The sequence below is a fragment of the Piliocolobus tephrosceles genome, chromosome 21, assembly GCF_002776525.5.
Source record: "Piliocolobus tephrosceles isolate RC106 chromosome 21, ASM277652v3, whole genome shotgun sequence".
In the NCBI taxonomy this organism is placed as follows: Eukaryota; Metazoa; Chordata; class Mammalia; order Primates; family Cercopithecidae; genus Piliocolobus; species Piliocolobus tephrosceles.
The window spans coordinates 30,746,182-30,768,506 of NC_045454.1; the positions used below are offsets into that span (position 1 = coordinate 30,746,182).

The following is a 22,325-nucleotide window of genomic DNA, read 5'->3' on the forward strand; positions in this document are numbered from 1 at the left end:
TTTTTTTTTCACAGTGATGAAAAACACAATCATAAAATTTACATGAAACTACAAGAAACTGTGAACAGCCAAAGCAATCTTGAAGAAAAAAGCAGGACATCATACTTCATAATTTCAAACTATATTTCAAGACTATAAGAAAAACAGGATGAAATGTGCAGAAAAATGAACAAAGAACACCCAATAATACAGAAACCACTACTCTCACATATTTCAGAGATGATGGGAAAAGAGAACTTAAAAGACAGTTTAACATGGAGTACCTTAAAATTATGCAAATATCATGTCCAGAAAAACAAAAACAAAAAAACTCAGATTGTGCACTCTCTTGTTGGCTGTCACTGTAAACTTGAAGGAAGATTACTGCAGGGAAAGAAGAATTCTTAGATATTTTAAAAGCATAAGAGAGAAGATGCCCCTGTGTGAGAGAAAATTTAAAAATAAAAATGAAATTAAAAATTAGGCTTTCCAGAAACTATTTCTTTTGGAACACTGCTTCCCATATCACTTTAAGGACTGGCTTTCTCCTTGACCTTGGACCTCTCATCCATGTTGTCTGCTGTATTCATTCTCACCTACCTGGGGATTCTTCCACCATCTCATGTCTCTTCATATTCCAGGGCTCTTTTCCTTGCTCCAGAAAAATTATCAGGTTTGGCTTAGGGACAACAATACCTGTTTCATTAAAAATGAATAACATGCATCTTGCTCATATTCTCCAATTAACAACTTAGTAATGTGCTTGGTAAAGAGAATGTAACACAACATTCTAATACATTTATCCCAAAATACTAAATTACAACAGAAATTTCTAAATATTTAGAAAATATTCTAATTTTGCAGGTTCTTAATTTTATCACCTGGTACTATTGAACTAAAAATTGGTGGTGGCAGGCCGGGCGCGGTGGCTCAAGCCTGTAATCCCAGCACTTTGGGAGGCCGAGACGGGCGGATCACGAGGTCAGGAGGTCAAGACCATCCTGGCTAACATGGTGAAACCCCGTCTCTACTAAAAAATACAAAAAACTAGCCGGGCGAGGTGGTGGGCGCCTGTAGTCCCAGCTACTCGGGAGGCTGAGGCAGGAGAATGGCATGAACCCGGGAGGCGGAGCTTGCAGTGAGCTGAGATCCGGCCACTGCACTCCAGCCTGGGCGGCAGAGCAAGACTCCATCTCAAAAAAAAAAAAAAAAAAAAAAAAAAATTGGTGGTGGCAATTAGATTTTAAAGTGTGAGCAATAATATTTTATGCCAGTAAAATTTTGAAATTACCATTAATCTAAAGTGAAGGACACAGAGGAGCTCAAGAATGTGGTAAGATCAGGTCAAGATGAAACATTTTGAAATTTTTTCTCTATGGAAAAATCCCTATGATTTTCTTGAAAACAGAAATCTGAAAGCATAAATTACCAAAAAGAAATTATACAAAAGAAAAATGTTGTTGGGAGCCGAAAGCCTGAGGGTTGTGACCAACTCAGCATTCCACTGGAGGCTATATGATCAAACAGCAAACTCATTATCATGAACACAGAATGTGGGCAATCTTGCTTCTGTTCATGCCGCCAGAAGGTACACTGAGGACAGTCACTCCCTGGTGCCGTGCTCCTTGAGGTTATCTACTAGAATATCTGGAGAGTACTATTTAAAGAATACAGTCACTAAGTCTAGTAGCTGACCACAACCTCCCCCTTCTCCCTATCTCCTTTACTCAATAAATATGAAGGGCTATAGAAGTTCAGGGCCCTTGTTCACTAGCAGCAAGGAGACCCCTGGTGCTGTCTTTGTCTTTATTCCCGCGTTCATCCTCTTTTGTTCAGGCCAATAAAGTCCGCAGCAAAATGAAACCTATAGCGTATACTAGGAATTACGTATTAAAGTTAATCTCACCCAGGAAGACGAGGTTTCTGTAGTTCTCTAACATCACATTCCTATATAAATTCTGCTGTGCAGTGTCCAGGCATTGCCACTCCTCCAGAGAGAATTCTATGGCCACATCCCAAAATGTCAATGATCCCTGGAAAATACACACAAACACACATATTTACCAAGTGGTCATGGGCATAATTTTTAATTTGACTCAACGTAAAATGGAGACAGTAAAGAGAGCGGTTCTGACTTCTAAGAATGACTGAAATAATTCAATAAAATAGTTTTCAACTAGAAATATTATCTAATGTATTTTCTAACTCTGAGAAAACAAAGTGTTATAATATCCATAACATCAGTGTATATATAGTATTTTTCTGGATAATAAAGTATAAAATTAAGGGCATAAACACATGTACAATTTTGAGTGCTATATTTACATCATACAGAATTAATTCTGTGCAGGCATGGTGGCTTACGCCTGTAATCCAAGCACTTTGGGAGGCAGAGGCGGGCAGACCACCTGAGGTCGGGAGTTTGAGACCAGTCTGACCACCATGGAGAAACCCCATCCCTACTAAAAACACAAAATTAGCTGAGCATGGTGGTTTGTGCTTGTAATTCTAGCTACTTGGGAGGTTGAGGCAGGAGAATCACTTGAATCCAGGAGGCGGAGGTTGTGGTGAGCTGAGATTGTGCCATTGCCCTCCAGTCTGGGCAACAAGAGTGAAATTCCATCTCAAAAAAAAAAAAAGGATTGTATTTTTCAGATGGAAAAGACATAGTTTTATATATTATTCAGATGGAATAGACAGGTTGAGTTAGAAGGTATCACTCAAATTTTAAGCGGCCGGGCGCGGTGGCTCAAGCCTGTAATCCCAGCATTTGGGAGGCCGAGACGGGCGGATCACCAGGTCAGGAGATCGAGACCATCCTGGCTAACACGGTGAAACCCTGTCTCTACTAAAAAATACAAAAAATTAGCCGGGCGAGGTAGCGGGCGTCTGTGGTCCCAGCTACTCGGGAGGCTGAGGCAGGAGAATGGTGGGAACCCGGGAGGCGGAGCTTGCAGTGAGCTGAGATCCGGCCACTGCACTCCAGCCTGGGCGACAGAGCGAGACTCCGTCTCAATAAAAAAAAAAAAAAAAAAAAGGTATCACTCAAATTTTAAAGTGTACGATAAGCTGGAGATCCTGTTAATGTACTTTTTTTTTTTTTTTTTTTTCAGAAGATCAGGGATAAAGTCTGAGTTGCTGAATTTTTAACAAGCTCATCAGTATGCCAAAGTTTTTGGCCCAAAAAGACTATTTTGTCAAATATCCAGTAATTGAATGAGCCTGTGTTTTTCTGGTTTGTAAATAAATATGAGAGCCTTCATTTTCCAAAAACAGACAAACGCAAAGGAAACCTAAGAAATAAGGGCAGCTGCCAGATTAAATGTGGTGGTTTGTTGACATCAGCTGCATAAAGATATTTAACAATGAAGAGAAAAATAATTAATTCCATAGTGAAAAAATGTGTCAGAGAGCTTATCAACTAAGTGATTTATTAACATCAACTACACTAGAACAAACTTTTATAATGTTCTGATGCACCCAGAAGGACACAGCATTACTGCTGAGATATTGTCCCCTGAAAGGTAAATTACAGTCTGAATTTAACCATAAGGAAACATTAGTTTTACGGAAAGTTCAAGATACAGGTACCTCCCATGTTCTGTAATTTTTAACAGTGATTTTAAACAGTCTTTCTTTAGCACTGTAAAGAGCAGTTATCTCCTATCAATTTTTTTATAATTTTCTCGGTAATAAATACCATACTGCTTCAATGGGTGTTTTCTTAATCCTGTACTGCATAGACATAATAAAGAACACAGATGAGGCCAGGCGCGGTGGCTCAAGCCTGTAATCCCAGCACTTTGGGAGGCCGAGATGGGTGGATCACGAGGTCAGGAGATCGAGACCATCCTGGCTAACATGGTGAAACACCATCTCTACTAAAAAATACAAAAAAATAGCTGGTCGAGGTGGCAGGCACCTGTAGTCCCAACTACTCGGCAGGCTGAGGCAGGAGAATGGCGTGAACCCAGGAGGCGGAGCTTGCAGTGAGCTGAGATCTGGCCACTGCACTCCAGCCTGGGCGACAGAGCGAGACTCTGTCTCCAAAAAAAAAAAAAAAAGAGAGAGAGAGAACACAGATGAAACCTGAACATTACATGTTCTCTGTCTTCACTAAAAACCCCAGGTTTCCCCCAATAGGAATTTTGAGTATCTACACGTTCCCATGTTCAACAGCCACACAAAAGGACATTTTTAATATTGCAGATTATAAACTCAGAGTGAGATTTCTGCATGGCATATAAGAAGCCATAATGTAGAGAAGGCTCTGGTATATAGAAAAAATGTATTTTTCAGAGACTTTGATTATTGTTAAGAAAATTTTAAAGTAGTTAAGACAAACTCATTAGGGAGGAAAAACGCAAGTAGAGAAGTACAGGTTTCCAAGTACCAAACATGTTTCCTGGAGGAAGCAGAGTGGACACAGATCTTGATCTGAGACATATTTAGCTGGAAAAAAAAAAAAAAAAGGCCATTTTTTTTCTCTTTCTCCTCCTTCTCTAGGATTATTTCTCAGATAAAAGTCTCTGGACAAATTATACCTGCATCTTGAGAACATGCTTTTAAAAGTGTCAGCACCACAGGTCTACCTGCTGTCACCACATCTACAGGCAGAAGAACCAAGACAGAGAATCTCCACCCATTTCTGCCCTTTATAGCAGAAGAGATTGAGAAACAATGAGTAGCTCCAGAGATAAAAATATGCTTTTCTTTATTTTGTCCTCAGGAGCCGTCCCCTGACACAGGCACCAGCAATCTCTGCTACAGTAATGGAAATGTGGGCCATGCTGTCCTGTCCCTACCAAATCCAAACAGAACAGGTTCTTGAACCACTCTTTAATGCAAAGATGGAACTTAACTCTCATGAATGTATTCTGAATTCCTCATACTTGATTCTGACCTCACCTTAGAGTCACATGAACCACTTAATTAAAACAACATGGATACTTCCATCGGAACAATAAACAGAATCTATGGACAGGGCACATGTAAAGAGAGTTCTGCAAAATGGACAGGTGACACTCATTAGAAGCCTGGGCTGATAACCCAGCACTCTTGTCACAACACAAATACTTCTGGTACAAATGAAGACAATCATTCTTCATTCTTAAGTATTACATTCTTTGCTGACTCTAAAGTTTACAGAGAAAACAGAAAGTAGCAATTTCTGAGTAAGTCTGCATTTGGAAAACAACATGTGCACATGTACTAATGCAATGTTTATTAAGCAGGTACTATGTGCTCAATAGGATGTTACAGAGCACTGTGATAGCACATTATGTGGTTTAATCCTAATAACACCCTGGGAGTTGATACTACATGTTCAGTAATTCCAAGGCTTTAAAGGACCCAGCATTTTTATTTCTATTTCTGTAGATCTGTCATTGATTTTTTCAAAAAATGCATAGAATAAAAGGTAAATATAGACAGATGAAAGAGATACAGATGGAAAGAGTTTAATGCAATTTAGATAAATTTTTGTTGTGTTTTTATTTACTTTCTTGAGACTTGTGAATCAACTACTAGATCTGCAGGAACAGAAAACAAGTTGCTAAATAATGTTTCTGCAAGCACTGGTTTTAATAAAAAATTTGAAAAGATCCTATAATACATACTTTATATTTCCCATTTATCTGTTAGGTTGCAGAAAATGTTGAGCACCAGCTCTAAAAAGGCAACAGGATTCATGACCCAAAACTCTCAACTCTTCTAATGAGTTCTGCGAGGCAAGACGCCAGGGTAGAGCCAGACAGAAATAAGGACTCCAAAAAGGGTGAATATGAACAGGGCTGGGGCAGAGTGTACAGCCGATGTACAATTAAGCTCTCTATGTCACTGGGGGGTATTGTCAGTTCTTTTTTCTAAAGCTTACTTAAGTAAACCTAAATCTGAGATTTTATTTTATTTATTTTTTTATTTTATTTTATTTTATTTTATGTTATGTTTTATGTTATGTTTTATATTTTATTTTATTTTATTTTATTTTATTTTATTTATTTTTTTGAGGCAGAGTCTCGCTCTGTCTCCCAGGCTGGAGTGCAGTGGCCGGATCTCAGCTCACTGCAAGCTCCGCCTCCTGGGTTTAGGCCATTCTCCTGCCTCAGCCTCCCGAGTAGCTGGGACTACAGGCGCCCGCCACCTCACCCGGCTAGATTTTTGTAGTTTTTTTTTTAGTAGAGACGAGGTTTCACCGTGTTAGCCAGGATGGTCTCGACCTCCTGACCTCGTGATCCGCCCGTCTCGGCCTCCCAAAGTGCTGGGATTACAGGCTTGAGCCACCACGCCCGGCCTGAGTTTGTATAATTTTAATCTTTTTTGCCACTGCCCTGTGAATTTTATATTATATGCTAAGAAGCAATTTTTAAAAATCCCTTAAGGTTATCTAGAATAATTTTTTTAGAAGTAAGTATTCTGGCCAGGTGCAGTGGCTCACGCCTGTAATCCCAACACTTTGGGAGGCTGAGGTGGGTGGATCACAAGGTCAGGAGATCGAGACCATCCTAACATGGTGAAATCTGTCTCTACTAAAAACACACACACAAAAACTAGCTGGGCGTGCTGGCGGGGCCTGTGGTCCAGGCGAGGAAAGCTGAGGCAGGAGAATAGCATGAACCCGGGAGGTGGAGCTGGCAGTGAGCCGAGATCGCACCACTGGACTCCAGCCTGGGTGACAGAGCGAGACTCCGTCTCAAATAAAAAAAAGAAAAGTAAGTATTCTTAGCAGGGTAAAATAAATACAAATAATAATGACAACTCTTCTAAGTTCAGGTGTAGATATCAAAAGCCACAGTATAAAGAAAGTGGCCCAAAGAAAGCCCACATTTTTGCACACATCTATTTACTGTACCCACCATCTGATGTATATTTCAACCACATTTCCAGTTGCTAGTCTAGGCTAAAACTGCCAGGATGGTAGGAACCATGACTGCTTCATCTATTTTTCTTTTCTTTTTCTGTATTTTGAGACGAAGTCTCACTTTGTTGCCCAGCCTGGAGTGCAATGATGTGATCTCAACTTACTGCAGCCTCCACTTCCCAGGTTCAAGAGATTCTTCTGCCACAGCCTCACAAGTAGCCAGGCCTACAGGCATGAGCCACCACACCCAGCTACTTTTGGCATTTTTAGTAGAGATGGGATTTCACCATGTTGGCCAGGCTGGTCTCAAACTCCTGACCTCAGATGATCCACCCATCTTGGCTTCCCAAAGTGCTGGGGTTACAGGTATGAGACACTGCACCCAGCCTGCTTCATCTATTTTTTTTTTTAATGACTATATGAAATGGAAGCAATTAGTTTACCTGTTTGAGCCTCCAGATCTCCTGATTTTTTACCCAAGTACCAGGGAACTGGAAAAACTCTCATCTGGGTACCAATCAAAGATACTTCTTGTGTAAGGGGCAAAACAAACACAAGATGACTCATTTCTCTCACACTGGGACAGAAGCAGAATTAATCACTCTTGTCAGCCTGATACAATTCTGTTCTGGACATTCACAAATGTCTCAAAGATTCACAGGTGATTGTGAAAAAGTTCCCAGTGTCCCTGGGCTGATGGTCCAAAGACAAGCCAGGCAGAGAAGATTCAGGATGATTCTAAATAAAAAATGGAACTGCCTTGGTTGAACTCCAGAACCTGGGTCATCCATCCTGATTTGCTAGCTGTTGGGTAAGTAGAAGGACAAGAATACTTTACTCCAGTATCACATTTTACAGGTAGGTATAGTTGTGGTCGTGACTCTGGATACTTTGTGGCCTTAAGATGCTTGTTTATACTTACAGATTCTGCCATCAGATTCTATTTACTCCTGGAGCCCCTCATATGACTGTGTCAGGTTAATGAAAAAGATGTGAAAAGGTCAAAAAGCCACACTCTCAAAAGAGGAATAAAAAATGTCTACGTTGATATCTCACAATGCAGAAAATGCCTCCTGTTGGTTTTCTATGAATTCTAAAGCCTAAGTCTGGCCCTGCCTTGTAAATCCCAGGCAGAGGCCAGCCAGACCTTATTTGCAGATTCTAGGTGAAATCAATCTCACTCTGCATTTTTGGGTGTTACAGTAAGTAAAGTGAAACTAAAGGAGAGATTTCCTCACAGATGCTGCTCTAGAACATTCTAAATAATATTTTACCTTAAAAAAGCTAACACAGGCCCGGCGCGGTGGCTCAAGCCTGTAATTCCAGCACTTTGGGAGGCCGAGATGGGCGGATCACGAGGTCAGGAGATCGAGACCATCCTGGCTAACATGGTGAAACCCGATCTCTACTAAAAAATACAAAAAACTAGCTGGGCGAGGTGGCGGGCACCTGTAGTCCCAGCTACTCGGGAGGCTGAGGCAGGAGAATGGCATAAACCCAGGAGGCGGAGCGTGCAGTGAGCTGAGATCTGGCCACTGCACTCCAGCCTGGGCGACAGAGGGAGACTCCGTCTCAAAAAACAAACAAACAAATAAAAACAACAAAAAAGCTGACACAACATAAACAAAAGCAGACATTTTATTTGGGTCAAGCTTAAGGATTTTAACTTGAGACAAAATATTCAAGTTGCCTGGAACCTACACTTTGATTAGCAGCACTTACAAGTGGATTTGTAAAGGCAAAAAAAGAAAAAGGAACAGTGAGTGCTCACTGATACAAAATTGGTTGTGAGAAATTCTTACTTATGTAAAGAAATAACTTTAATGATTTATTGGATATACATCGAGGTAAAGGATATGGAATGTAGTGTCCAGTGTGGAATTACTTTAATTTATAGCTACTTGGGGCAACAGTGAACAGTTTCAAGAGATATACAGCTGAAAAAAAAAAAAGGGGGTGGGAGAGAAACATGGCTGTGCTCTCATTTTAATGTCTCTCTCAGTTTGATACCTAAAAGGACTTGCATTCCTCAGACAAAAACTTTTTTTTCCATCTCAATTCTCAAGACCTACATTTAGAATTTGGAGCTGCAAATTCAGGCCCTGCATGGGTAAAGTAGCAGCAATATTCAGGTAAATGTTACCTCAACATTTGTGGGCATTTTAGCATGAGGAAGGAGGGAGAAGTGGAGATTCTCACGTCTACAGGTCTACTCAATGCACGTATTTTACTCTGATTGGGTTTTGGTGCCTGATGGTCACTGAATCAGCTTCCGAAGAGACAAGTCATCGGAAGAGGTAAAATGGTTAATATCTGACCTACAAAGTTTGTAGATATCTGGTCTAGCCTCTCTAAAAGTGACTGCAGAGGATGATAGATACCAAGTAGGCAGAGACACAATTCCACCTGCATATTTAGGGGACAGCATGCACTTCACTGCAAAATTGTGAAATGACTGAAGCCAAAAAGGCCCATCTAGAGTAAAGCTTGGTTGGTACCTTATGTGTTTCCATTATGTCTGGTAATTCTAGACTGGGTTTGGAAAATATAATTATAAGCAAAATTTTCTTTAGCCCCAAAGGAACTCCACAATAAAAGAACAGAAAGAAAACTGTTTTATTATACAATTACATGTGAATGTGACATTACAGTCAATTTGCTCAAGAGATTGCAAAGACAGAAAGACAATCACTATAATTCATCTACAAATAGAATTTACAGCACCATGTCATATATAGTTCATCCTAAATTCACCTGGTAGTTGGGAAGGCCATCCATGTATGCTAAATGGTTATAATCAATGACAAAATAAAATTTTCACATCTTCATGACTGGATTTAGTTGTGCAACTTGAACCCCAGTGTTGGTGAAGGTAGGCTTTGATTCTTCTACAAAAATTGTTGATTCGGGTGCTATCTTTTTGGCTATTTAAATTTTAAAGCAATAGCTCTCTACTCCCCGAGCATTGGGCTTGAGCACTCCTGTTTCCCTCTCCTGGTGGCCAGTATATTCTCTTGACCCCTACCATCTGCCACTGAGGCACAGCCCACAGCACAGGGCTCACAGTTGGAAACTCACATCTTAGGTGAATCCCAATTGCCACAGCAGCACTCCGGTGCCACATCAGAGAGTGAAGCCTGAGCAGCAGGAGGAGAGTCTGCAGACCTCCTGGGTAGAATTGCACCTTCACGATAATAGAAAAGGGAGCAGTGTTTCAGCCTCAGTTTTTATTTATAATGGTGACATGAAAAAAATACTGCTGGGTTTTAGCATGACTCCAGATAGAAATAGCTCTGAGAGTTCTCACTGTGACAGCCCACGTCTTTCACAGACACCATGGGATACTAATAGGGTTTCTGAAACAGACACACCATGCATTCGAGAGGAAAACAGCTCTTGTTCTGAGAAAAATTATATTGAGAGAAAAAAGTTAAAATGTCTTAAGAAAAAACTGAGATTGGATATAAGATTGATCAAGTCAGCCAGAAAATACCTCCCTAAGAAGAATTTCTCTCCAAACACCCAGAGTGCATAGCTACTCTCAGCAAGAGAAACATGAGCATTATTGAATAAAGGGGGCATATTCTCAGCAGTTTTTTTTTTTTTTTTTTTTGAGATGGAATTTCATTCTTGTTGCCCAGGCTGGAGTGCAATGGTGTGATCTTGGCTCACTGCAACCTTTGCCTCCTGGGTTCAAGTGATTCTCCTGTCTGAGCCTCACAAATAGCTGGGACTACAGGCATGCACCACCACACCTGGCGAATTTTGTATTTTTGGTAGAGAAAAGGTTTCACTATGTTGTCCAGGCTGGTCTCAAACTCCTGACCTCAGGTGATTCACCCACCTTGGCCTCCCAAAGTCCTGGCATTAGAGGCATGAGCCACCGTGCCCAATTCTCAACAGAATTTTAAAAGATTTACCTTCCATCTCTGCTGCTCTCTTATTTGCTAACCATTGAATGTGAGATCTATATTGGAATATATCTGACAACTTCCACCAGCAACTTTTTATAAAAAATTGAAATCTGTGTTAATATAGTAGAATATATTAGAGCTTGCAACATAGCTAACTGGAGAGCTATTATGGTTTTTGGGTAGCCATATCACCTGTCTTTATTTGTCCCGTAATAGCAGCATAATAATTTGGTAAAATATGACACTAAAATTATGCTTACCTATAACTACTACTTTTGGATAAATTAATAAGCATGTCAGACTAATAGCTACTGTAACAATTTAATGGTAAATTTCTTTGGATATCGGATATAAATACATAAGTATTATTAATTTTATGTACTTGTCATAAGGTATGTAAGATTTAAAAAATTATCTGAACTATAATTCAGTTAAAACACTATATTTCAGAGGCCGGGCGTGGTGGCTCAAGCCTGTAATCCCAGCACTTTGGGAGGCCGAGACGGGAGGATCACGAGGTCAGGAGATCGAGACCATCCTGGCTAACACGGTGAAACCCCATCTCTACTAAAAATACAAAAAACTAGCCGGGCGAGGTGGCGGGCGCCTGTAGTCCCAGCTACTCCGGAGGCTGAGGCAGGAGAATGGCGTAAACCTGGGAGGCGGAGCTTGCAGTAAGCTGAGATCTGGCCACCGCACTCCAGCCCGGGGGGGGGACAGAGCAAGACCCAGTCTCAAAAACAAAACAAAACACTGTATTTCAAAAGTATGAATAACAATATTAAAATAACTAAGGAATTCAATCAAAGTAAACATTGTGGCCTTATATTCATACTATTGTAGAAAATACTGTTTAATTTATATGAATGCAGGTTGTCTACAAACACTACACATAACTACACTAACTGTACTGAAGTAACCCAAGAACAACAGACTCCACTGTTCAGTTTATACACTGAACTCTTCTGGCTTTTGCAGTGTAAGTATGTCAGCCTGCAAATAATCACCTTGGATAATCAGGTTTCTGCCAAAGAACTTATTCAGTATCTTTTAGTCTATATTATTCTGTGTTGCTAAATTTATTCCAACCTTTGTGCTCAACTTTTAAATGCTCTTGAAATGAAGTTTACTCTGAACAAATCTGTGTCTAGTTGAAAGACTAAAGATAAAAAAAAAAAATCTTTTGCCAAGACAAAAAGAAAGCACTGAATCTCAGGTCCCAGATAAAGACAATTCTGAGTCAAAAAGAATGACAAAAGGTTTCATTGTTAATATGATTTAGATATATTTCAAAAAGCAGAGGAAATATATACATATGATCTAAACCTCTTTTTAAAAATCAGCAAGTTATCCTCCCTTATTTTCACATATGAGAATAAAGCCTCCTATTGCAAATTTATATTTTCTCTCACAACAGCCAGGTCTCTGGACAAGTTCTTGAACTCTTGGACATCTGAATTTTGCACACGGTGTGCACTTGAAAGGATGTTTATGGGGGGAAAAGCAGAAGAGAGAAAGGTGTTATAAAAAAAAAATCCATGGGTTCACATGAATAAAGCAAGTTCTTAGAGACCTATGAAGAGACTTAGAATCTGACACAGTAATAATCGGAGATGACATCTCACAGGTACTAATGGACAGATCATTGAAGGAGAAAATTAACAACAATATTAGGACCTGAACTCAACACTTGACCAAATAGTCCTAACAGACATCTACAGAACTCTTCATCTAAAAATGCCATAATATACATTCTTCTCATTACCACGTGGCACATACTCTAAAATTGACCACACAATCAGAAATAAAACTATTCTCAGCAAATTCAAAAATCCCAAAATGATACAAACCACACACACAGACTACAGCTTAAGAAAAATATAATTCAATACCAATAAAACAACTGGAAACCATACAATAAAATAAAAATTAAACGGTCTACACTTGAATAACTTTTTGGTAAATAATGATATTAAAGCAGAAACCAAGAAGTCTTTTGAAACAAGAAAGAACAAAAATACAATATACCAGAATCCCTGCAATACAGCTAAGACAGCGTTACAAGAAAAATTTATAGCATTAAATCCTCACATCAAAAAGTTAGATCTCAGTTTAACAACCTGACATCATAAACAAAAGACTGAGAGCGGGCAAAAGCAAATAAGCCCCTAAGCTAGCAAAAGACAAGAAATAACCAAAATCAGATCTGAACTGAAGGAGATTTAGACATGAAAAACTACAAAATATCAAGAAATCCAGGCATTAAATCTATTTTTTTAAAAAAAGGTAAATAAACTACTAGCTAGATTAATGAAGAAGATACAAATAAACACAATTAGAAATGAGAAAAAAAAGACATTACCACTGACTCCACAAAAATATACTTGTCTATGAATATACTATGCACATAAGCAAACAAAACAAAATATATATATATACTGAAGTCTGTCTGAATATACTATGCACATAAAAAACAAAACAAAACAAAACTCTAGAAGAAACAAAAAAATTCTGGAACAATACATCCTCCCAAGACTGAATACACACAAAAACATCAAAGCCCTTGATAGATAAGCTCAAAAAAATTGGCCGGGCACGGTGGCTCAAGCCTATAATTCTAGCACTTTGGGAGGCTGAGACGAGCAGATCACAAGGTCAGGAGAAGGTGAAACCCGATTTCTACTAAAAAATACAAAAAGTAGCCAGGCGAGGTGGCGGGCGCCTGTAGTCCCAGCTACTTGGGAGGCTGAGGCAGGAGAATGGCGTAAACTCAGGAGGTGGAGCTTGCAGTGAGCTGAGATCCGGCCACTGCACTCCAGCCTGGACAACAGAGGGAGACTCCGTCTCAAAGAGAAAAAAAAAAAAAGAATAGTCTTACCTTGCTGAATAAAAAAAAAAATATATTGTAGAATATAATTAAAGCCTCTGATATATAAAACAAATATCTGGGAAGAACTTACTTTATTCTTTAAATAAAAAAAAAAAAAGCTCAAAAAATCGAATGAGTAATAAATAACCTACCAATCAAATGAAGCTCAGGACCAGACGTATTCACAGCTGAATTCTACCAGATGTACAAATAGAAACTGATACTATTTCTACTAAAACAATTTTAAAAGATTAAATTATTTCTACAAAAACAAAATCAAAAGATTAAAAAGAAGAAACTCCTCTCCAACTCATTATGTAAGAACAGCATCATTCTGATACCAAAATCTAACAGAGAGAAAACAGAAAAAAGGCAACTTCAGGCCAATATCCTTGATGAACGCTGATGCGAAAATCTTCAACAAACGGCTGGGCCCAGTGGCTCATGCCTGTAATCTCAGCACTATGGGAGGCCAAGATGGGCTGATTACCTGAGGTCGGGAGTTCAAGACCAGCCTGGCCAACACGATGAAATCCCCTCTCTTCTAAAAACACAAAAAAATTAGCTAGGTGTGGTAGCACACACCTGTAAACCCAGCTACTCAAGAGGCTGAGACAGGGGAATCATTTGAACCTGGGAGGCAGAGGTTGCAGTGAACCAAGATCACGCTCTGCACTCCAGCCTGGGTGACACAGCAAGACTCCATCTCAAAAAAAAAAAAAAATCGTCAACAAACTACTGGCAAACCAAATCCCACAGCTTATCAAAAAGCTAACCCACTGTGATGAACTACGGTTTGTTTTGGGGATTCAAGGTTTGTTCAACATACACAAATCAATAAATGTGATTCACCACATAAACGGAATTAAACAGAGAAACCACAAGACTATCTCAATAGATACACAAAAAGCTTTCAATAAAATTTAACATTTTTCATGTTAAAAACCCTCAACAAACTAGGTACTGAAGGTACATACATCAAAATAGTAAGTTACCTATGACAAACAAACAGCCAACATACTGAATGGACAAAACCTGTAAGTATTCCTTCTTGATAACTGGCACAAGACAAGGATGCCTTTTCTCAACAGTCCTATTCAACATAAAATTAGAAGTCTTAGCCAGAGCAATCAGACAAAAGATAAAAATAAAAGGCATCCAAACAAAAAGAAAGTCAAACTATCCCTATTTGCAAACAACATGATTCTACATCTGGAAACCCATATACTCTCAGCAGAAAAGCTCTTTAAACTGACAACTTGAGTAAAGTCTCAGGATACAAAAGAAATGTACAAAAATTAGTAGCAACCCTATATATAGAGAACATCTAGGCCAAATCTGAATGGAAAACACAATCCCATTCACACTGCCACAGAAAAGAATAACGTATCTAGAAATACAGATAACCAGAAAGGTAAAAGATCTCTATTACAAGAATTACAAAACAATGCTTAAAGAAGCCAGAGATGACACAAACAAATGGAATACTATTTTATGCTCATGAATAAAAAAGATCACTATCATAAAATGGTCATACTGCTGAACTCAAGGTAAATGAAAGACTTAAATGTTAATCTTAAAAATTAGGTATATAAAAAAAGAAACCCTAGAAGATAAGAAGTGCCATTCTAGACATAGAAACTGGCAAAGATTTCATGATGAAGATATCAAAAGTAATTGCAACAAAAGCAAAAATTGACATATGGGACCTAATTAAACTAATGATCTTTTTCACAGTGAAGGAAAGTATCAATACAGTAAAGTGACAACCTACAGAATAATAGAAACATTTGCAAACTATGCTTCTGACAAAGGTCTGCTATCCAGAATCCCCCAGGAACGAAGACAAGTTTACAAGGGAAAAAAAACCTCAACTTAAAAGAAGATAAAAAACATGAAAAAGCTGCTTGTCTTTAAAAGAAGACAAACATGTGGCTAACAAGCATATAAAAAAATGCTCATCACTAATCATTAGAGAAATGCAAAAGAAAACCACAATAAGAAATCATCTCAAACCAGTGAGAATGGTCATTATTGTAATTCAACCATTGTGAAAAGCAGTGTGGTGATTCCTCACTAAACTAAAAAAATTACCATTTGACCCAGTAACCTCACAATTGGGTATATACCTAAAAATATACAAATTATTCTATTATAAAGACACATGTACAATCACATTCATTGCAGCGCTATTCACAATAGCAAAGACATGGAATCAGTCTAAATGCCTATCACTGGTAGACTGGATAAAGAAAATATGGTATGGTTATATCATGGCACACAGCTGTAACCCAGCACTTTGGGGGCCGAGCCAGGTGAATTGCCTGAGCTCAGGAGTTTCAGACCAGCATGGACAACATGGCAAAGTCCCATCTATAAAAAAAAAAAAAAAAAAAATACAAAAAGAAAACTTAGCTAGGCATGGTGGCACAAACCTTTATTGTTAGCTACTTGGGAAGCTTAGGTAGAAGAGGATAGCTTGAGCCTGAGAGGTTGAGGTTTCAGTGAGCCAAGACCACACCACTGCACTCCAGCCTGGGAAAAAGAGTGAGACCCTGTCTCCAAATATAGCAAAATATAAAAAAACTTAATAAAAACAAAATATGGGCCAGGTGCAATGGCTCACACCTATAATTCCAACACTTTGGGAGGCCAAGGCAATGGATCACCGGAAGTCAGGAGTTTGAGACCAGCCTGGCCTACACGGTAAAACTCCGTCTATACTAAAAATACAAAAATTAGCTGGGTGCTGTGGCACACGCCTGTAATCCTAGTTACTTGGGAGGCTGTGGCAGAAGAATTGCTTGAACCTGGGAGGTGGAGGTTGCAGTGAACTGAGATCATGCCACTGTACTCCAGCGTGAGTGACATAGCGAGACTCCATCTCAAAACAAACAAATAATGGTACATAAACATCATGAAATCATGAAATCCTGTGTGGCCATAAAACAAAACAAAAAAACGAAAAGAAAGAAAGAAAGAAAAAAGATTATGTCCTTTGCAGCAACACGGAATGAAGCTGGAGATCATTATTCTTAGAAAATTGAGGCAGAAACAGAAAACCAAACGCATGTTATTATTTATAAGTAAGAGCTAAATAACAAGAACAAACGAACACAGAGGGGAAAAAAAGACACTGAGGCCTAGTTGAGGGTGGACAGTGAGGACTAAAAGGGTCAGAAAAAGTACCATTTTGGTGCTGTGATTAGTACTGCAGTGACAAAATAATCTGCACACCAAACTCCCATGACACAATTTTAGCTGTACAACAAACCTGCATGTGTACCCCTGAACCAACCAAAAATAAAAGTTAAAAGGAAAAAAAGTCCCTGGGTTGGAGAGAGTGCAATGCAGGTGTGCAATATATAGTGGCTCAGGTGGGGCTGTGCAGGCAGATAAGATTACTAACATGTGGTTGAGAACCCTAGGCTGGTGGAGAAACAGGTTGCTACTGCAGATTCAGTGTCTGAAAATAGAGATATGCCAGGAGACTTGTAGACACTTTTGTAGGTTTTTGGCCAAAAAAACCACTAGGGTCAAAAATGCTGCGGTAAAATTTCTGAGGGTGGTGCCTTGTCCTGAGAGGGGTATGGACTTCAGGGTAAAACATTCTCTGATCTAAAATCTTATTATTTCACCCTTCATTTAAACATCCCCCTCACCTTTTTTCTAATCTTACTTTCTTTTCCTTAGGAAAAAAGCCCTTTTCCGCCTAATCTTTGCAATCCTTAAAGATCTTATAGTTGGAATTTCCTCCTGTTTCAATACTCCTTTGGAATTCAATTTTTGTTTGTTTGTTTGTTTAACATACATGTAACTGGTTTATTTTAAAACCTCTCAAAACTGCCTCAAAAAAGTCACAATTTTATCTTCAGTAAGACACTCCCAAACCCCTTCTCTCTTAACCTTAACTGCATCTGCCTGTGAGGCCCCAGCTTTCCAGGGTTCTGTAGCTTCTCTCACTATAGAGGCTTCTTCCACTGCTGGGGTGAGCAGGCTGGGACATCTGTAGGAAAGGCGTTCCAGAAGGAACTAACCAGGCCTTTAATAACCTCCTCTTGGCCGGGCGCGGTGGCTCACACCTGTAATTCCAGCACTCTGGGAGGCCAAGGCGGGTAGATCGCCTGAGGTCAAGAGTTTGAGACCAGCCTGACCAACATGGTGAAACCCTGTCTCTACTAAAAAAAAAAAAAAATACAAAATTAGCCAGGTGCGGTGGTGCATGCCTGCAATCCCAGCTACTTGGGAGGCTGAAGCAGCAGAATCACTTGAACCCGGGAGGCGGAGGTTGCGGTGAGCCAAGATTGCGCCATTGCACTCCAGCCTCAGCAACAAGAGGGAAACTCTGTCTCACAAAAAATAAATAAATAAATAAAAAATAACATCCGTTTGCTGGCTCAAAATTTAACCACAGCTAGCGGTCATTGGGGTCAAGCTTTAATTACCATGTCAGAGTCATTCACTTAGTTTTTGAAACTAAATGTTTGAAAAAATCCAGCAAAATGATTCAAAAACATATAAGAAAATTTTAAGGTGCTTGTATTTTGTACCTCAGTAAGAGAAGGAAATGTATTTATTTCTTTTGGACAATAAAGTATTATTTTACTTTCTGTATTAAAAATCATGTGGTAAACAATTAGTTAGTTATATAGAAACACTTCTAGGAGGTACCAAGTTTCACCACATAAAATTTAGCATTAAACTCAGAAATTGAAATAACAGGATATAGAACAAAGATATTTACTTTAGCAAATTCACCCTGCAAAAAAATAAACTGATGTTTTCACGAATCTATGTAACTCACCAATTATCTACCACATTTGCTTGTGGAAATATATTAATTCTCTGTAGCCAAAATGGAAGAATAATTTCTCTTATTTTTTTTTCTCGGTAGCTAACATTCTAAAAGCTAGATGGAATTCTGTTTGAAATCATTCAGCCATAAAAAACACACCAGAAGGCTGGGCACAGTGGCTTATGCCTGTAATCCCAGCACTTTGTGGGGGGCCAAGGCAGGCGAATCATGAGGTCAGGAGATCGAGACCACCCTGGCTAACCAGGTGAAACCCCATCTCTACTAAAAATACAAAAAAATTAGCTGGGCGTGGTGGCGGGCACCTGTAGTCCCAGCACCTCGGGAGACTGAAGCAGGAGAATGGCATGAACCTGGGAGGCAGAGCTTTCAGTGAGCTGAGATCCCACCACTGCACTCCAGCCTGGGTGACAGAATGAGACTCTGTCTCAACAAACCAAAACAAAACAAAACAAATCTGAGAAAATGTCTAAATTCACTCTGAGAAAAAGGTGAATGAGAATTTTCAACAAATATATAATTAGATATTTTCTGAAACTCACCTTTTTTATGCCCTTTATAAATATTTTCTTACCTTTCAAGCTCTACTGATAAAATGCAATTTACAGTTAAAAAACTGAGGTCAGTTGGGCACAGTGCCTCACACCTGCAATCCCAGCACTTTGGGAGGACAAGGTGGGCAGATTACTTGAGGTCAGAATTTTAAGCTCAAACAGCCTGGCCAACATGGCAAACCCCCATCTCTACTAAAAATACAAAAAGTAGCCAGGCGTGGTGGTGGGCACCTGTAGTCCCTGCTACTCAGGAGGCTGAGGCATGAGAATCACTTGAACTTGTGATGCAGAGGTTGCAGTGAGCACTGCAGAGATTGCACCACTGCACTACAGCCTGGGCGACAGAGGAAAACATTGTCCAAAAAAAAAAAAAAAACCTGAGGTCAAAATAAGTGAACAAATCATTTAATCATTTCAAGGTAGAGATATGTCTGACTCATGTGTCAAGTCAGGCCATCCAATTACTTGAGAGATTCTCCCACCCCATCCTGTTCACTTAAGTGCTCAATAATCATTCTCTCAGGAGACTCTGAACTCTGCCCCAGTGAGTACCCCACTTTGCCAAGTTCTTGCACCGTCTCACTGGGATCAGTTTTTTTTTCTTTGTCTTTGGAGTGCTATTTTATTTCACAAACTTTTTTATCATTTTTCTTTCACTATTCTTCTGTCCCCTAAGAGAATCCAGGGGCAAAAATTATTTTGGTTTCCCCTTCACTACCAACATCTGATTGTCTGAACAATAATGTGTCTCCGAGAAATGGAAGCTGGGTTGGGTAAAGACAATATTAATATCTTAAGGGGGTAGCTTTCCAAAATAACAGCACACCAGAAGATGCCTCTCAGCCCCAGGGCATTCACCTGCTCTCGAGAGGCTCCACTCCATATCTCAGGTTGTGTTATGGGAGATGAGAGGCTACACTCCACACCTCAGGTTGTCTTATGGGAGAAAATGACCCAGGAACTGATATTCACTAGACACTCTGGCAGACACAGCCATGGTGGGTATCCTGGTTTTTCCCCAGACAGTACTGAATCTCAGGTCCAAGAAAAAATTGAAGGGTAGCTGAGGACACATCTCCCCATAAAGGTTCCATAGGGAAACCTTGACCCAAAAACATTCTGGTATCTGCGTCTAGGGAAAATAGAAGAAAAAATATGTATAAACAGAAAACAAATTTTTTTTAAATGTGCCATCAAATGCTTTGTCAAAAAATGATTAAAACAGGTATCAAAATGTATACTAAAGGACAAATAGTCGATAATATGAATAAGGGAGGGGAAATTGGCATTTGGGAATGTCAGAAGGAAGTGGAAATTAAGTATTTACTGCAAGCCAGAGTCAGGCTGGAGACACAGGGGATGCGAGATAGACTTGAGGCCCTACTTGGGACATACGTGAAAAAATACAAGTAAACAGCAGCTCCCTGTGGGGTGTGAAAATAATTAAGTGGCTGGCAGTTAGACTGAGGAGGCTCTAGTTCCTAATTTCTACTTTTAAAAAATCTAATTCGGCCAGTCAGGGTGGCTTACATCTGTAATCCCAGCACTTTGGGAGGCCGAGGCGGCTGAAACACGACGTCAGGAGTTCGAGACCAGCCTGATCAACATGGTGAAACCCCGTCTCTATGAAAAATACAAAGTTGGCCGGGCACGGTGGCTCACGCCTGTAATCCCACCACTTTGGGAGGCTGAGGCTGGCGGATCACAAGGTCAGGAGATCGAGACCATCCTGGCTAACACCGCGAAACCCCGTCTCTACGAAAAATAGAAAAATTAGCCAGGCATGATGGCGGGTGCCTGTAGTCCCAGCTACTCCGGAGGCTGAGTCCGGAGAATGGCGTGAATCCGGGAGGCGGAGCTTGCAGTGAGCCGAGATCACGCCACTGCACTCCAGCCTGGGGGACAGAGCCAGACTCAGTCTCAAAAACAAAACAAAACAAAACAAAAAAAACAAAGTTAACGAGGCGTGGTGGCGCATGCCTGTAATCCCAGCTACTTGGGAGGCTAAGTCAGGAGAATCACTTGAACCTGGTAGGTGGAGACAGCAGTGAGCCCAGACGGCGCCATTGCACTCCAGCCTGGGCGACAGAGCGAGGCTTTATCTCAAAAAAACAAACTAATTCAAATGCATTTTTTGTAAATAACTATATTGGGGAAAAAATGTCAGGTTTAACAAACTATAAACTCCCAATTAATCTCTGACTACATAATCAAGAAATTTCCATCTTGATAGTACAAACTAAGAAACTAGGTAACTCTACCTAACCAATTATTGAATTTGGTTTTCTTCATTATGCGCCTTATAAAACTCTTCTGTCAAATCCCTTCAATAGACCATAAACTACAACCCAAGCTGGGTGCTCTACAATTTTGGAATCACTCTTTGGATAAATTAATATTTGTGCGGTGACTTCCGTAAATTTTTAACAGGAGAAAACGAGCTGGGAACCTCAGGGACCAAAGCTGTTCCCATTCATGAACCCACACGCCGAGTCAGGATTCTCCTCTGACGACCCTCCCACGGTCACTGCACATCTGGGAGAGACTCTGCGCTGCGGGTGCAGAGCTGCCCCAAGAGGTCTCCAGGCCAGGACACAGTCACAGCGCAGGTTAGAGACAGGACGCCCGGGGGCCGGGTGTCAGCGCAGCCGCCATCTTATGGCTGAAGCGGACTGAGGCGGAGCTAGGCAAGGATAACTCGGGGCACAGATTGTGGAGCTGATTGTGGGGAGGCCTGAGTCCTGCCACAGCCACTTCCTACCGGTTCCAACCAGCCCCGGCCACTCTCTCCGGATGTCGGACCCGGCACACTCACCATTTCTAGGCTTCCAGGAGGTCCTGGCGACTTAGTTGTGGATCTCCCAATACCTGCAGGTCACAAGACCACAGAACTTGGGCCTCTAGGAGCAGAGGACACACAACAGTAAGCATGACACCTTGACCTCCGACTGCGGTGAGAGCCAAAGGTCGGACCACATCCAGGAAGCCGCGCTGTCCGCTCCAGCTGCATGCCTGATTGGACGGTCCCAGCCCAGCGTCCCTGATTGGATGATGTTTAAGGCCCCGCCCCTTCGGGCCCTGAGTGGCAGAAGATGTTATCAGATGCTTCTGATAAGAAAAGGCTGCAGCCTTTTCAGGCAGGGCTGCCTCCCTGAGCTTAGTCAGGCCCACCCCAGAGCATGGGAAAATTCTTTCTCTTCTTTACTCTCTTTTTAAATGTATTCGAAATGTGAACAAATATAGTTTACTGTCATGTTAATAATACATATTTTTTTGTTCAAGAGTAAATCAATTTTTACTTTACTAAGAGTGTATTATCAATACCGAAGGCTGGGCG

General features: G+C 40.3%; 1 pseudogene; it reads right to left on the reverse strand.

Moving 5' to 3' along the window:
• LOC111528115 overlaps positions 1 to 21,998 on the reverse strand; it is a 31,597-nt pseudogene extending 9,599 nt beyond the window's left edge.
• Positions 21,999 to 22,325: the final 327 nt, after the last annotated feature.